At 42.0% G+C, this 17757-nt stretch overlaps 1 long non-coding RNA gene across 1 annotated transcript; it reads left to right on the plus strand.

Annotated features, from left to right (window-relative positions):
- The first annotated feature begins 5104 nt into the window (after nt 1–5104).
- LOC118560477 lies at nt 5105–6287 on the plus strand. The gene is made up of 3 exons (XR_004929383.1): nt 5105–5390; nt 5454–5548; nt 6243–6287. It is a non-coding gene; the product is annotated as an uncharacterized LOC118560477 (long non-coding RNA).
- Nucleotides 6288–17757: the final 11470 nt, after the last annotated feature.

Here is a 17757-nt window from a genome sequence, read left to right on the forward strand (position 1 = left end):
TATTATTCTGCTTCCACACAAACATGAGTGTCAGCCGCATCTTGGCTGAAGGAAGAATGATGAGGGCGGACTGCAACAAGTTTGGAGTTAACACGGTGAAATCTAGCCAGAGTTGAACTAAACTGGAGCATTAGAAGACAAAAGGGCAGCTAGAGAGAGCAACGGCAACGACATAAAGCAACTGGAATCATTCTAGAGCTCCGTATACGCATGAGGTGTTCACTGTCAACATCTGGTTGAAATCACTAAGGTAGTTGAAAAGATGGCCCAGACAAAAAAGAATTTAAAAGGTGCACCAAGAGGTAAAAAGCTATTTATTCAAGGATTCACAGCACACCTTCATAAATATGAAACCATTTACTATTTACATAAACTGCATTTATTTCACATTTCAAACACACATCACTGTCACATTTAACTCTTCCAAAGAATGTCAAGAATCTTCTTCAAAATGAGCAGAGCTTAAAATGTTGGTCTATATGTAGTAATAAAGATTCTCTGCATGTGTAACAAAGGCAGGTTTTTAGGTTGGCCCTGAAGTGTTAAGCTTTACTGTAAATGTCCCAGCAATAGGTTGGATGATGTGGGCAGAGAAAAACAGCGTAGCTGCATCCCTGTTGCCTTGCTGGCCACATCTAGCTTCAGCAGATCATTTGGTTTTCACAAACTCTGTCACACTTCATTGGGATTGTCTGCAAACTGCATTGCTTCATTATAAATATGATCTGGATGTTGACAGATAACAATGATCCTGTAGTTTAACACATAGCAGCAACAGAAAAGGATGGAAGCTTGTTTTCTATGAAGATGTGGTAGTGTGACCTCTGAACATGGAGCTGATCTTAGTGGATGGAACACATGGAACCATAAAGGTGATGTTACCTATTTTCTGCCATTGTAGACTTTGATTCATGGAACAACTGCTCCTTGTGTTCTATGGTAAAAGCAGCCAGAGCCTCCAGTTACAAACTGGCTGAGTAAATGTATTGTTTGGTGCTGATTTTCTGCCGTTTAGTAACTGAATCCTCAGCATGTGGAGCATTTCATGGTGTCATAATGGACGTGTGATCATGCTATATTCAGCTAATCCTCAGCAGGATCTGCAACATGAAAACAGTAGACGGCTTTCAGATTGTCTGCAGGTAACTAAATGCCAGCTTAGTCAGCTACTAAGTCAGATGAAGGCCTGATTGCTCACTCGCATTAGCATTTGTAATTATTTAGTCATTTGTATACCTGTACCTCAGTAACAATGCTTATTCAGAACGTTGTGAATCTGTGAACTGACTTAGTTTTAGAGCATAAAGTAAAAATACAGGTCTAACAGTCATTGAGGGAAAGCAGATCATCAAGGGTTTTAAAATGAAAAAATAATAATATTACCTTTAATTGGATGTTATTGGATGTACTGTTTTAGTGGAATATGTGAAATGAAGCGATTTGTGTTCACATGTTTTATGTGCCATTGTTATAGATATATCAGTATTTAGAATACACTGTAAAAAGATAATGATGATAATGATGATGTGGTGAGGGAAAATCCCCAGGGATTACTTCAGGAGAGTTTCCTATGAACATATTACTGAGATAACTTCATCAAAGAAGCAGCTGTGACTTTTAAAAGTCATTTCTCTGTGTTCCAAAGGTAGTAAAGTGATTGGCTGTAGAAGTCAGTGTTTGGATGAAGAACATTTACCTCCACAGAAATCTAGAAAACAATACATGTGAAATTCTTTGAGTTCATTTCATTAAGCTTCCCAGTAGCTGAGCTGATGTGGCGGCCATCTTACCTGGGGCTGACTCCCAGATTTTAATCATTTATTGATTTGATAAAAACTCATTTTCTGGAACATAGCTTGACCCGTTCTGTAGTTGTTCAATAACCAAATGTGACGATGAAAAGATAGTATGAAGCCAGCAAAAGCCACCTCCTTGTCCCCTAATGTGTATATTCTGTAAGTTGTTGTGCAGATCCAGGGACACGTGTGGCAGATGGTTCCATGAGCCGTGCCTAGGCTGACAAGAAGATGTCCTGAAAGCTCTGAGGGAATCCAGCTGGAACCGTCTATTGTGTTGTTGGAACCAAAGTTCTGTGGCAGCAAACTATGGAAATGTTCTTCATCATTTCAACATTTTATACTTACCTGTTTCTAGTTCAGCTTTTTCTGGACCTTGTTTTATTTTCTGTGTAATTAGTATGTACATAGTGTGGCAATGTAAACCTCAGCAGTTTTGATCAATAGAATTGTAAAGTCACATGTTGATGAGCTTTAAATGTGAAATTCCACATCATATCTTAATGAAATGTGTTGAGTAACATCTGGAGGTGTTCTCCTGTCAAGCTGAATCCAAATTGTCCACTGAACACGTACTAAAGGTTTACTAGCAACATTGACAGCAAGCTAACATGTGAACTGTGGAGCTGGAATGTTCCAGATGCTGGAAAAGTGCAGAAATCAACGTTCCAGAGCCGTTGTTCAGGAACCAGAAGCTGCTCTCAGATCAGTTTTAGTCCAGATGTTTGTGTTGCACTAAAAGCTGAAAAGATGAAAGCCATGAGTTGCTTTTAAAAGCAGAAGCTTCATGTTTCTACTGTGCTGTGTGTGATGTGTTGCCAACAATCAATGAGCTTCATGGAAGGAAAGAACGTCTGAGTCGCTGCTTTGATTTTCTTTTGCAGCTTTTCTCTGACTTCTAACTTCAGCTTTAAGCAACAGTTCTGGTTGCTGCTGAAGCTCAGAAATCTGATCCACACTTGGAGCTTTTTACTAAAAGCCATTTTCCATCAATACACACAGAACTGTTAGAGGCTTTTTCTTTGTGCTTAGAAATCAAATGGAGTTGATTCAGATCAAGTCCTGCTGGGTGCGCTCCATTGAGCCCACCTGAACACCACTGGATGGGAGGAGTGAAGATTTCAGAGCTTTCCCTCTAAAGAAGCACAGCTCTTCACAGCTCTGAGAGACATTTTCTTCACAAATCCCAGTCAGTGGCATCTGCAGACCTGATCACATCCAAACATCCCATTTTTCAGGACTCAATCATTTCATCTGTGCAATTGTTCCAGCTGCTGTGGGAAGAATCCAGCTGTGAACATCTGGAGCTTTAATGTGCCGCTTCTCTCCTCCCAAACATCCAGCCTCCACCTGTGGAGAACAGCTGGAAAACAGCTGCAGGTGGAAAGAAGGAGTTTGGACCAAGCTGCCTCCTCTCTGCTCTTTTCTCTGACTCTGACTTTAAATTCACTTTGATGGTTTGAAATGAAATCAGGGTTTCAACCTGGATCTTCAGAACATCCTCAGCTGATGCTGATTTTAACCAGAGACTGTCGACACTCTGCTCAGCAGCACTAAAATAAGGAGAAATAATTCTCTAGGAGCTCTAGTAATAATCTGCATTAGAACAACGGCTCATTTTAGCAGCAGCAGTGTGCTGATATTAAGGACTACAGTTTACTTTGTTACTTTGATGGATTTTTATCATTATTTGGTGTTAGTTTGTATTTTTAGTGGATTCTTGGTTTTTATCTTGTTTTTCTGTTTCTGTTTTGATGCCATAATTCCACCAAAGCATCAACTAATTGTTGTTTAGTGTTAAAGGGCTAAAAATGGTTAAAGTGCAGATTGTCATGTGATCAGCAGCTCCTTGCAGCTACTGAGCCTCTGACCTGCTGTGGAAGCAGAAAGGATGGACTTAGTTTTTCACTCACTGCTTCAGGGTTCTGCTTCTGGTTCTGTTCACTAAATAATGACCCAATGGAATCTGTGCTGCTGTTGTATTTCCCTCATTTTAAGAGCTGCTGAGGAACAGATGATCTTTTATTCATGTCCTGATAAATGAAAGCTTAGAACTGACTGTGGTTCTGCTCACTTTTTACCATCACTGACATGTTTGGATCATTTAAAAACGCAGCAAATGGGTTTAATAATCAGACATCATGCAGTTTATCTTTTCACCACCAGAGGGAGACAAATCTCCACTTACAACTTTATTAGTTGTGTTCCAGAAACATTTGCGATTGACTGATGGAAAATGTAAAAGGAAAAGTAAATTGTTGTGGAAATTTTAATGCTTACAGTCACTGTGGGTGGTAATGAGAGGTGGTGGTAGAAATATATGATTTTAGGAACTTTAATGATGGAAGTGGTACCAGAGTTAAGATCAGAAATAGATCTGAATCAGCTGTAGACCTAAGTCTTATATCTGAAAACTTTAGCAATTAGATAGATTTAAGAGAATCAACCATTCAAACTGATCAATATCCAATACTAAGTTAAGTGAGTTAAGAGACAGGAAGATATGATAACAAGGATCTTGATAATTTAAATGTTTATGTCTGTGAAGCCATTTTAGGTGCAGCATGACAATCTATCCAAAGAAAAAAAGGTAATATAAGAAAAAAATATTACTAGTGGACAAACAATTGTAAATTTGTAATAAAATCTTGAAATAAAGCTTTTAGATTTTAATTTTAACTCAGAATTTATTGAATATGAAAGGTTACAAGCTCTTGTTAAAAGAACTGTTAAAAGTGCCATAAAAAGGTCTATTGCCGTAATTTTTGTAATTCAGTTGGCAGAGAAACCAACATTTAAAATATCTATAGAATGTCAATTTTTATGTCAGCACGTTTTCTAAGTCTCTCCTTTTAAGCTTCTGACTTGCTGACAGCAGATGACTGTCACTGTCACAAAAAGTGAAAATATTAAAAGCTTAGCTTCCTGTTCCAACGTTACTGTTTTCAGTCTATATCTTGTGTTTTGAAGCCATAGGCTGTTATAGACTGGTCTCAAATATTGTTTATCTATTCCTGTTATAATTCTGTTTTGCTTTTTTTCTGGGTTGTGTTCTTGACTTTTGAAATGTTAACTTTTGGACTAATTAATCTGAGTTTACATACAGTATCATCAGAACTGAAGAAGGCACTCAGGAAAATAAAAGCATATCCAAGTAAAGATCAAATCATCTCCATTATGATCAGTCAGTTCAGTAAATCATCTAAACCAGTTTTATTGGAATAACAGAATCTGGGAAGAAGGTAATTTACCCAAAGCTTGGAAAGCAGCGATTTTGGAACAATCCTGAAAGCAGGCAAAGAGAGATCTGATCCAGGAAGTTATAGATCCATAGCTTTAACTTCTCATGTATGTGAAGTGATGGAGAGAATGATAAATGAATAAATGACAAAAGAAGATTTCAAAGCAGATTTAGAAAAGGTAGAAATACCATGAACCCTGCTCTGTTTGGAGCAGGAAATCAGAAAATCACCATCAGGAAACATTTTCAGCAGAACTTCTCTCCTTTCTCATCAAGACTTTATCAACCTGCCTCTGATATCACTGCAGGCGCTCTGCTGACTGTTTTAGACTGAAAGAAAAACTACAAACCAGGTGAGTTGTGACGTCATCAGCTATGCAAGCTTCCTCACTTTCAGTTAGAACTCACCTGTCCAGGTGAGGCACCCAGTCTGGTTCTACGGTGGTTCTGTTTGGTCTCAGTCTGTTGTTCAGATCTTGTTCTTCAGCACTTTGGACCGTCTGAACAAACTGTAAGTTTGCTTTGTTTCCTACCAGAACTTTGTCTTGAGGAACTTTCCTCTTTGTTTCTGCTCTCTGATGTCTGGAGAACATGTTCACTTCTGATTTCAGCACAATGTTTAATTTCTGCTGTCTCAAGACTAATCTACAGGATTATTAGATTATTGATGAACTGGAACCAAACAACACGATGAACAGCTGATGTTTCTTTGTTTTCTTCACTCAACAAACTGCTTCATGTTTTTATTTCCTGGAATCAAACTCTGGTCTCCCATTAAAGTCAGAGACAACAGCTTCCTGCTGCTTCCTGTGAGTCCTTTCAAAATAAAATGACATTAATGTTAAAACGTGTTTGATTCAGTCAGATTATTTAATAGTTTAGCTTTGATGCAGCAGATAATCCACTTGTAGAGTTTGATGATTGTGAAATAAAATAGTTGTTGATGTTCAGTCAGAGTGAATCAGTGTGAGTGGATGAAATGTTGCTCCATGGCTCCATCTAGTGGACTGATAGTAGAAGTACAGCAGCTGATGGCAGCTTCCTCTGCCTCTCACTGCTGTCTGACTGCATTCAACTGACACTGATATGAAGCAGAGAAGAAGAGCCAATCAGAGGAGGAGCAGCTGATCTTTTTCCAGCACTAATGATGTAAAGGATGATCAGAGTTGATCAGTGCAGATGAATGATTTGTGTTTCCTCTGCAGGTGAAGGTAGAAAGTGTGTGTGAGCTGATGTGGATGTGAATTCAGCAGCATGGATCAGTGTGAGGACAGAGAGGAGGGAGTCCCTCCCTCTAAAACCACTCTGTGTGGGGAAGCTGAGAGCCAGAGCCACGCTCAGAGGTGAGATCAGCATCTCTAAGTGTCCAGAGCCCTTTTCACACAGCGTTCTCACTATATCAGGCCAGAAGAGACCAAGTGGTCCTGAAGCTGCTGCTGTTCCTCTTTGCTGCTTCATCCAGACTGAACAGAGCAGCTCAGCATGGTACCAGTGGGTTCTGACAAACAGCAAGTCAGTGTTGCAGAACCAGCTAGTCCATCTATGGAGGTATTAAAACAAGTATTCTTCTTACAGAATGCTTGAGAGACTGAAATGCAAACATCAACCAGAACCAGAACCCAGCTGTGTGTCCTTTAAGAGCAACAGGTCAATGGAAGACTGCATTGACTTCAAATCTCCAGGACCTCCATCCTCAGAGAGGTGAGCTGTATCTAACTGCTGTAACTGTGGAAACTGAGTCAGTCTGAAATGTTTTTATTCCAACATGTGTTTAACGTGAGCTCAGCTCTTTTTCCCACATTTCTATGTTCATATGTGAAGCGGTGTGTGTTGGATGTTCTCCAGAACCACAGCAGTGAAAGTGGAAAGAATGGATGTTGTTGGAGGCGTCCTGGATGCTGCTACATCATGTTTAACAGCTCTGATCTGTTTGCTTTTGGGCCTCATTGATTAGTCGCCATCATTAAACACTTTTCTCTGCTTAAAGTCAAAGATTTAGTTTGGACTGGAGCTCACTCTGATTGGTTCTGTTCCATGTTAATGAGCTAACTGGACTGTTTAGTCCCTCTCCCATATTCATAGTGATTGAATCAAATCCAACATGGAACCAACTGGACTTTCTTTCTTTGTTCCTGAACCGTTTTGTCACCGTATCTGACAGTCTTCCTCAGTTTTAGTGACTGAAGAGTTTCAATTCTTCTCAGCTGGAGCTGGAACAATCACTGGGATCAGAACCAGAGACTTGGTGTTGTTCCCTCACAGCAGTTTAGAGCTGCAGCTGTTCTTCAGCTCTTAAATATCTCAATGGATTTATTACATTTCAGTTGAGCTTCAGACAAGTTAGCAGAACTGCAGCAACTCATTAAAATGGGTCAGAAATGCTCTGGTCTAAATGCTTCTCTAGATTTTTCTTCAACAGCTTTATTGTTACTTTGGGAAACTAATAAAATCCTGTTTTCACTGCAAGGAATCATGTTGTGATATTTTAGCCAATCACCACCCCTAGTATGGAGCGGTCTCCTCAGTCGGGGTCTGAGGTTCTGGAAATGACCCGTTACATTTCTTTAAGAGCCAAGAACAGAAACCCAGTTCCTCCCAGTGAGCTCTCAGATGTTCCAGTTCTATTTGCAGACAGAGGTTTGATCCGTTATCTCCAGAAATCAGCTGCCCTGTTCTGATGAAAACACCTTCATGTCTTCATGTCTGGAGTGTTGATGCTGATCAGGAGGTTCTGCTGCTTCCTGGCTCCATGTCAGACTAACAGTGGATCACATTTCCACGACCCGCTGGGAAATAGCTGGTAGAGCCAGTCTGACCCATCAAGACTTGGTTCCTGTGTGCGTTGTGAGAGCAGTTCAGCAGGGAAGGAAAGCTTCATCATGTGGTTGGTGGAACCAAGCTGAGCTGAAGTGGACCATCAGAGGTTCTGCAAGTTCTTAGTGGATCAGCAGGAACATTAAACATCTCCAACTACCTGGATCCTCTGGTTCTCTGCTCACATCCAGATGTCCTTCATGGACCTTTACCTTCTGATTGTCTCTGTGTGGACAGATATAATGTGAGCTCACTGGCTTCCAGGGACCTACAGGATCCATTTTAAAATACTCACCATCACATCCAGGACAGAACCTTACATGGACACACAACCACATGTCTCAGACCTCCTCCAGGTCCACACCACCTCAGATCTAGTCATCAGAACCTGCTGGATGTCCCACACACTGTCCTGAAGACCTGTGTGGACAGAACCTTCACCTCCACTTTCTCCAAGCTCTGGGTCACTGTCCCCACCAGCATCACATCTGCTGACAGTGTGGACAGTTTGAAGTCCCAGTTCAAGACCCACTTTTTAAAATGTCCACTGGGAGGTTCTGGTGGTTCTGGTCTTCATCCTTTTATCTCATCTTCCTCTTTTTAACTTATTTGTGTTGTGTTCATTTGATGCTCAGTTTTTCTGTTTTAAGGACTTTTACTGTGAAGCTCTTGGTGATTTCATCTGTGAAAACTGCTGGATGAATATTTACTTCCTTCCTAAATGTTCTGGTTCCTCCACAGAGTGGACCAGCAGAACTCAGAGGTTCCCAGAGGTCCGTCTGCCCAGCAGTATCAAACCCAGCTGGACTCCATATTTATGGTCTGTACATGTACAACAACTACTTTTCCATCGGTTCTGTTCAGTCGTCTCCATGCTGGACTTTGTGGACCGTCAGTCTGTCCAACATGGTTCTGATGTTTGGATCCATGATCTCAGTCTGATGTGTCCTTCATATATTATTCTGTTCCAGCTGCTGGAGGACAACATTGTCACTTTTGTGAAGAAGGAGCTGAAGAAGATCCAGAAAGTTCTGAGTCCAGATGACCCAGACTGCTCAGAGAGTCAGAGAGATGATGAGGTGTTAGAAGGTGAGGATGAAGAGCAGAGGAGGAGCAGCAGAGAGGCACTGATGAAGATCACTCTGAACTTCCTGAGGAGGATGAAGCAGGAGGAGCTGGCTGACCGTCTGCAGAGCAGTAAGAGGATTTCTACAAAGATTTAACCTGATGGATAAATCACACATTTACTGATGTCTGAAGAGATGGAATCACATTTATTCACATCATCTTTAGAAGATCATTTGGTTTCCTTCCTGATTTCACTTTTTCTGTTCATTTAGAACATCTCGTTGCAGTTCAACATAAACTTAAATCTGGTCTGAAGAAGAAGTTCCAGTGTGTGTTTGAGGGGATCGCTAAAGCAGGAAGTCCAACCCTTCTGAACCAGATCTACACAGAGCTCTACATCACAGAGGGAGGGACTGGAGAGGTCAATGATGAACATGAGGTCAGACAGATTGAAACAGCATCCAGGAAACCACACAGACCAGAAACAACCATCAGACAAGAAGACATCTTTAAAGTCCCACCTGGAAGAGATCAACCAATCAGAACAGTGATGACAAAGGGAGTGGCTGGCATTGGGAAAACAGTCTTAACCCAGAAGTTCACTCTGGACTGGGCTGAAGGCAAAGTCCACCAGAACATCCACTTCATATTTCCATTCACCTTCAGAGAGCTGAATGTGCTGAAAGAGAAAAAGTTCAGCTTGGTGGACCTTGTCCATCACTTCTTTACTGAAACCAAAGAAATCTGTAGCTTTGAACACTTCCAGGTTCTGTTCATCTTTGATGGTCTGGATGAGAGTCGACTTCCTCTGGACTTCCAGAACCAGGAGATCCTGACTGATGCTACAGAGTCCACCTCAGTGGATGTTCTGCTGCCAAACCTCATCAGGGGGAAACTGCTTCCCTCTGCTCGCCTCTGGATAACCACACGACCTGCAGCAGCCAATCAGATCCCTCCTGAGTGTGTTGGCATGGTGACAGAGGTCAGAGGGTTCACTGACCAACAGAAGGAGGAGTACTTCAGGAAGAGATTCAGAGATGAGGAGCAGGCCAGGAGGATCATCTCCGACATGAAGACATCAAGAAGCCTCCACATCATGTGCCACATCCCAGTCTTCTGCTGGATCACTGCTATGGTTCTGGAGGACGTGTTGGAGACCAGAGAGGGAGGAGAGCTGCCCAGCACTCTGACTGAGATGTACATCCACTTCCTGGTGGTTCAGACCAAAGCGAAGAAGGTCAAGTATGATGGAGGAGCTGAAACAGATCCACACTGGAGTCCAGAGAGCAGGAAGATGATCAAGTCTCTGGGAAAACTGGCTTTTGATCAGCTGCAGAAAGGAAACCTGATCTTCTATGAATCAGACCTGACAGAGTGTGGCATCGATATCAGAGCAGCCTCAGTGTACTCAGGAGTGTTCACACAGATCTTTAGAGAGGAGAGAGGAGGACTGATCCAGGACAAGGTGTTCTGCTTCGTCCATCTGAGTGTTCAGGAGTTTCTGGCTGCTCTTCATGTTCATCGGACCTTCATAAATCGTGGTCTCAACGTGATGGAAGAAACACAAACATCTAAGAAGTCTTCAATCTTTAAGAAACCTAACCTAAAGTCTCTTCACCAGAGAGCTGTTGATCAGGCCTTACAGAGTCCAAATGGACACCTGGACTTGTTCCTCCGGTTCCTCCTGGGACTTTCACTGCAGACCAATCAGAGACTCCTACAAGGTCTGCTGACACAGACAGGAAGTAGCTCACAGACCAATCAGAAAACAGTTCAGTACATCAAGGAGCAGATCAGTGAGAATGTGTCTGCAGAGAAAAGCATCAATCTGTTCCACTGTCTGAATGAATTGAAGGATCGTTCTCTAGTGGAGGAGATCCAACAGTCTCTGAGTTCAGGAAGTCTCTCCACAGATGAACTGTCTCCTGCTCAGTGGTCAGCTCTGGGTTTCATCTTAGTGTCATCAGCAGAAGATCTGGATGTGTTTGACCTGAAGAAATACTCTGCTTCAGAGGAGGTTCTCCTGAGGCTGCTGCCAGTGGTTAAAGCCTCCAACAAAGCTCTGTAAGGACACAGATTGTTGCTGCTTTTATTTCTGATAGTGAGAAATCTGCTAATGAGGTAAATATTGATTCAAGTTGATTCAGTTTACTTATAATGAACCAGTTCACAACAAAAAGCAACATAAAGACATGTAAAATCAGACAGATCCATCAATCTTTCCAAGGAGAACATTGGTGACTGTAAAGAAATCAACAATATCTCTGATGAATTGTTTAATAGCAGATTTTTCTCCCTGTCTCCTCAGACTGAGTGGCTGTAACCTCTCAGAGAGAAGCTGTGAAGCTCTGTCCTCAGTTCTCAGCTCCCAGTCCTCCAGTCTCAGAGAACTGGACCTGAGTAACAACAACCTGCAGGATTCAGGAGTGAAGCTTCTCTCTGCTGGACTGGAGAGTCCAAACTGCAGACTGGAAACTCTCAGGTACAAAGTTCTCCATCCTGTTGAAACCAGATTTCTGTCCATTACCTGCTAAAACAGTGATGGTATTATTAGTTTATTGACATTATTCATCATTAAAAATGTCCATTTTTGACATTGTTCAAGATTTACAGTATCTGGCCAACAATGTGAAATATTTACACACATATTTAACAATCAATACAGTAATATATCTTATATCTGCAAAGACTTAATGTTTATACTGTTTATATGTTTGACAGTCTTACATTTTCATATTAGTGCACTTCTTAGACCTGGCTTAAAGCCAGAACCTTCAGCAGAGTTTGTGTCAGTTTGTAGAGTTTCCATCCCAGTGTAGCTCTAGTCAGGATTCATCTGTCTATGTCTCAGATGTTACTTTTTATTACCTACAGAACAAAATACTGTTTGATTTCTATTTTATATTTCTTAAAACCAACTGAGAAGTTTCTTGAACTCTACATTATCATGTTCACATCTTGTGTTGTATTGTGTGTCTGCAGCTTGTCAGGCTGTCTGGTCTCAGAGGAAGGCTGTGCTTCTCTGGTATCAGCTCTGAGCTCCAACCCCTCCCATCTGAAAGAGTTGGACCTGAGCTACAATCATCCAGGAGACTCAGGAGTGAAGCTGCTGTCGGCTGGACTGAAGGATCCACGCTGGAGACTGGAAGCTCTCAGGTATGGATGAATAAAGGTATAGAGGTACTTGATGATGAAGTTTGGACTTATTTATGACCACAGATCAAAACCTCTTCAATTAAATCCCACCATCCCCCTCCTACACCTCTTACCACTTGCAGTCATGTAGCCCTCACTTAAGTAATGTTATTAAATAAGTGAGTTTAGGGTTCTTTGTCTCTGTATACCCTCTTACTATTTACTTTGAATCTCTCTCAAATGCTTTTGGATCAATCAGCATTGGACACTACTAAGGGAAATTACACTACACACCATGTAAAGTAGACCATAGTAACCCTCCTTTAATAAAAATAATAATAAAATAAGGGAATGGCAGGCTTTTGGAATTTAGGCAAAACAGAAAAAACATAGCATTATTCCAACCATACAATGAATCTGCATACACAGTGTACACACCAGTCATACTTTACTATGGTAAAGACTAAATCTAATGCCGGCAGAAAATACCCCCGATGTTGCAGGCCTGTGCAGATGCCCAAGAATGTAGAAGTCCCACAAACTCCACAGTCCAAGACTCTTCACCAAAAAGCAAAATATTAAAGCACAACTCAGTACCTTGTATAATCGTGATTTTCCACATATAAATCTGGGCAATACCTCGTCCTGTGTCCAGAAGGACCTCCAAGCGATCCAAAGAAACAACATTTCAGGAATGATGCAGTTGTGTGGTTTCCAGGTGCTCTCTATGTGCTCCACATCTACTAGCCCTCAGTTCCCACATTGCCAGATGTGCGATGCGGGTGCTCAGACTGACTATCTGGAGTCTGTCACTCGTTATCCCGTGCGGTAACCATCTTCTGCAAGCCCTTTAAAGCCGGGCGTACACTGTACGAGTTTTTCCCCTTTTCGGGCCGATTCTTCAGTCGTGCGAGCATTTTTTGAATCGGGCCGAATTTCAGCTTGATCGTACAGGGGGGGAGGAGGGGGGACTGGCTTCTCACGACTACCTCTCGATCAGGAATCGGACGGTCGGTGAACATCAAACATGTTTGAAATTCAGTCGGCCGTCGTGAGGTTTTCGTGAGCGCATCCTGCTGTTCAAGCAGAGCTACGACAGTTTACGAGCCGTTTTTCCTCCAACCTCGCGCAGTGCGCACGCCCAAACAAGTAGATTTAACTGACTATCGTGACATTGTTGATAAACAAAGAGGAAAAGGCTGGGGTGTTAAATGTGCACGGCCGCCAGCTTACCTCAAGTTCTTTCTGTAAAACTGACAGACCGTAGTAGTCACGTTTGCTCAGCCATGTATTTGTCCAAATACGTCGTCGCCTTTTCTTTTTAGGGCTTTCTGCACACATAATTGCACATATTGCCAAAGCAGCGCGTTTCTCTCCGGTAATGTTTACAGTAGCCATCGACACTTCCATCTTCTTCTTCTTCTTCATCTTCTTCTTCTTCGTCTTCTTCTGTCTACATTCGGACGTACAGTATGAGCACTCTGGTCGCGTCCGAGCGTTGCGCCGTACACAGATCGTGAGTGGTGAACTTTTAAACCCCGCGGTTCCGTCGCACAGTTTGAGATGTATATAAGTACCACTACTGAAAAACTCGTACAGTGTATGCCCGGCTTAAGTTCCACTCTAGCAGCAAATCAGCAGCTTACAGTAGTCCAGGTTGCTATTTAATATGTTATACATCTCTTCTATTTTTATTATCTTGGTTACAGTCTGAACAATTGTATAGTTCATTTAAATAAGTCTAAAGGTTAATTAGGAATAGTTCAATGCATTGTCCCACAGTGGGAAGATTCAAGATGATGGTGCAAATCCTGGCAGGCTCGTCATGATGGTCTTGTAGTAGATATTAATAATTATGAATTAAGTGAAAAGAAAAGATGCATCTTTGTCTTTGTAAGTTATTTAATTCAAAGGAAAGAAGTGTTTGAATGTCTCTGTCCCCTAAAGCACTCAGGAAACAGAGCGAAGAGGAAAAGAACACACTAAACTTTTATACATTCTGGGTTAACAAAGAAAGTGGGAATAATCTTCAGAGAAGTGCAGCCACTGGTACAATCCAGTTCCTATCTAACTCAACTCCCCTCTGTGTCCTTGGATTACTTTTACTTTTAATTTTACAGGGTAGAGTTTGAAATATGTAAAAATCCTCAGCATTAGAAAAGCATATATGGTGAGACAACACTCCTGCAGAGGAGACTTGTGTCACGTGTGAGTCTGTTTAGAATTGAGCATCAGTTGTGTGTGTCTGAGTGAGTGTATGCAGTTTGTCCATGAACGCATGGACAAATTGCATATCAGTCATATCAGAAAACTTACAAACCTCTCTTTGGGAAAGAGAGGTTTGTAACAATGTTTGGTTATCAAAAGCATGTGGAAGCAAAGAACACACATAACAACGGTCATTTCTCATTTTCCGTACAGTCTGATGCAATAGTTTCCACCAGTTGTTATCAGCATGATCATGATAGTCACTGAAGTGGTGTCACTGCGAGTCAGCTGATGGGTATGATTTAGGTGATTACTTGGGTTAATCATAAATTGTTCTTGACGTACCATTTCCCCGATAAAGATAGGAGTGATAAAAAGAGTGATCCCAATCACCAGTTCTAATACCTTCAATCTTCTATAATGCTGCATGTTGATTTTGGCTGCGAAGTGGACTGTCCTTTCTTCTGATATTCAGTACTTTTTTTAAAAACAGAAACAAGAAACAAAATATAAATCCCACTGCCTCTCCAGAGTGGCGTCTGCGCTTCAAACTACCCTGTTACCAGCCTTGTACAGGTGGGCAGTCGTTGGAAGCCCCTTTAGGCAGGGGGTTCTGACCCGGATGCTGCTCATGTGGTGTTCCCTTGAACACTTTGTGCGATTCGGCGTGGTTCCAGGTGTTCCTTACTTGGACCTTCACAGCAGTATGAGTCACCAGCAGGTTCTGGAACGGACCGGTCCAACGTTTTTCTCTCCAGTGGCTCTTCTGGTGTCTTGGATCAGCACCCACTGTCCAGGCTGGGACTGGTGCCGGATTTTATCAGCCACTGGGGGTAATGCAGCTCTCACAGCCTGATGAGAAAGAGAATGTGACAGAACCTTACAATGTTCTGACATGGAGTGTTCAAAATGAGCAGTTGTTAATGTAGATAAGTTAATATTAGGTCTTCCCCCCGCACTTGCAGGCCTCCCGAAAAGGTTTTCAAAAGGACTGAGATTAGCTCTGGATCTATTTCTCATCTGCATGTACATGAGAACCAGAGGGAGAGGTTTTGACCAAGACAAACCTGTTTCTTCACATTTAGCCAGTTTGTTCTTCATAGTGCCTTTTTCCTTTTCTACAGCCCCCCCCCCCCCTGATTGTGGATGATAAGCACAGTGTGTACTTAGTTGGAAATCAAGAAGTTCGCTGATTTCTTGCAGAGCTTTGTTTACAAAATGTATCCCATTATCACTGGAAATGACCTCATGGACTCCCACTGTGGAAGGATCTCCATCAATAAAGCTTCTGCGACGGCACTGCTGCCTGCGTGTCTTGTTGGAAAAGCTTCAACATACTTAGAAAACATGTCCACAACCGCTACACAATATTTCTTTCCTTCACCAAGTGTCAGGACATGAAATCCATCAACAGACGTTGGAATGGAAATTATGGAGAGGGATATCCAGCTTGTGGCTGTGCAGGAACCCTAGACGGCTTGTGAGAAGCACAGATCAAACACTTTTTGCTGTAATTTTTTAGCTACTATTGAAAACTCATTTGTGTACCAATATTTTTAACCAAATCCAGCATTGTCCTTCGGGAGGCATGACACAGTCCGTGCGTCGATACCACAGCGTTTCCTTCCACCAACTCACAAGCCTCAGTTAAAGAGATGAGTTCAGTTGTTTGAGCAGAGTAGTGGTGTGGTAATGGACCTGAGTGCTAAACACCTGAATCTGAAGATTTAACAAACCTGACTCAATTTAAACCTGCAGCAGAATGGTGATGTTAGGCATGTCCAATAAAATTGAAGAATATTTGAGCCACCTTTGCCGCTGATAAGTCTTTTGTTCCAGAAGGATGATAGAAACAGAATGTGGAACAAAAACTGTCAGAGGGTTGTAGCCAACAATGGCATGTGGCGCTAACACTGCTTTCTCCGCTGCATCACTAAAGCGCAGCCAACCAGGTAAACCAGCTGCAACTGCATCAAGTTTACTGGAATAATAAGCCACAGGTCACCATATGTCATCAGATTGCAACAAAACAGATGACATTAAACCAGAAATTTCATCCACCATTTGAATCAATGGTTTGTCAGAGTTTGGCAAATTCAGCACCGGTGCAGAGGACAAGGCTGCTTTCAGAGCAGAGAAAGCCAGTTCTGCCTCAGACGTCCGTGTGATTTTATCAGCAGCTGCTAGTCCCTGTCCGTGAATTAAAGCAGAACACAGAGATTTAAGCTTGGCGTAGTTTGGAATGTGAACTCTGCAGTAACCTGTCATACCCAGAAATGACATCATTTGCTTCTATGTGATTGGTTTTGGGATTTTTAGAACTGCTTTAATCCGCTTAAGTGACAAGTTCCTGCTTTTATGTGAGAGAACATGGCCCAAAAATGTGATTTTCTCCTTTACAAACTGCATTTTAGATTTTGAGACTTTATGGCCTTTTTCATAGAGATGTTTAAGCAGTTTTAAGGTGTCTGTCCTGCATTGATTAGCTGATTTGGCACAGATTAACAAATCATCAATGTATTAAATGAGAAAGTTTCCACAAATCAAAGTCAGGTCCGTCAGACACAAGGGAAGTACTATATAAGTCATCTGAATCATTACGTCCCTGTCAGGTGTCACAGCATTTACTGCTGAGACAAAATGTTGAGGCACAGGAGCAGCTGGAAGCTTCCATTCGTATGAATACAGAGATTGATCTGGGGCCCAATGTATTGTAGTAAAGTCAGAGTCCTGAGTGTGAACCGTCAGTCCATCATAGGTTAAAGTGATAGTTATGTTCAATCTACACATCAAATCTCTACCCATAACATTTAAAGGACACAGAGGAGACACAAAAAGAAAAATGCTTCAGCTGCACTCCCTGCTGAGTGGAAAACTTTAAAGGAACAGAGAAACTTTCCCTGTTTCACCTGAAGCAGAGACAGAATGAACATAACGGCCACTGAGCTTTGGAAGCTCCTTGATACATTTAGCAGATAAAATAGGATGAGTTATATCCAAATCAACAACAAAATAATTTTTTCACCCATCACCATCATAGAAAATATTTTCAAAGGTGTTTAATTTAAAGCAGGGGTCTCTGTGTGGAGATCCATGCCTGATGAAACAGCTGTGGTACAATATAAGTCTGTGATGGCCTCTGTGAGCAAACTATGTGAATCAGTAGAAGCAGGAACCATTTCAGCATTCAAACACAGATGTAGTGGTGTGTGTGTGTGTGTGTGTGTGTGTGTGTGTGTGTGTGTGTGTGAGTGTGAGTGTGTGTGTGTGTAGCCTCACACTCCTTAGCAGGTCCCTTCTTAACGAGGTTGACCTCCTGATCCAGGGTCTGATCCCCCATCAGTTGCTGTCATCAGGCTGCTGTGGTTCCTGCAGGCAGTCGTTCTTCCAATGTCCCAGTTGTCCACAGTTGTGACATGCATTAGAACGGGACCACTGTCCACACCCAAGGCCTCTGGCCCGGCATTCATGGCTATGTCCATGATGGTTAGATCT

Source organism: Fundulus heteroclitus, unplaced genomic scaffold (genome assembly GCF_011125445.2).
Source record: "Fundulus heteroclitus isolate FHET01 unplaced genomic scaffold, MU-UCD_Fhet_4.1 scaffold_43, whole genome shotgun sequence".
Taxonomy (NCBI): Eukaryota; Metazoa; Chordata; class Actinopteri; order Cyprinodontiformes; family Fundulidae; genus Fundulus; species Fundulus heteroclitus.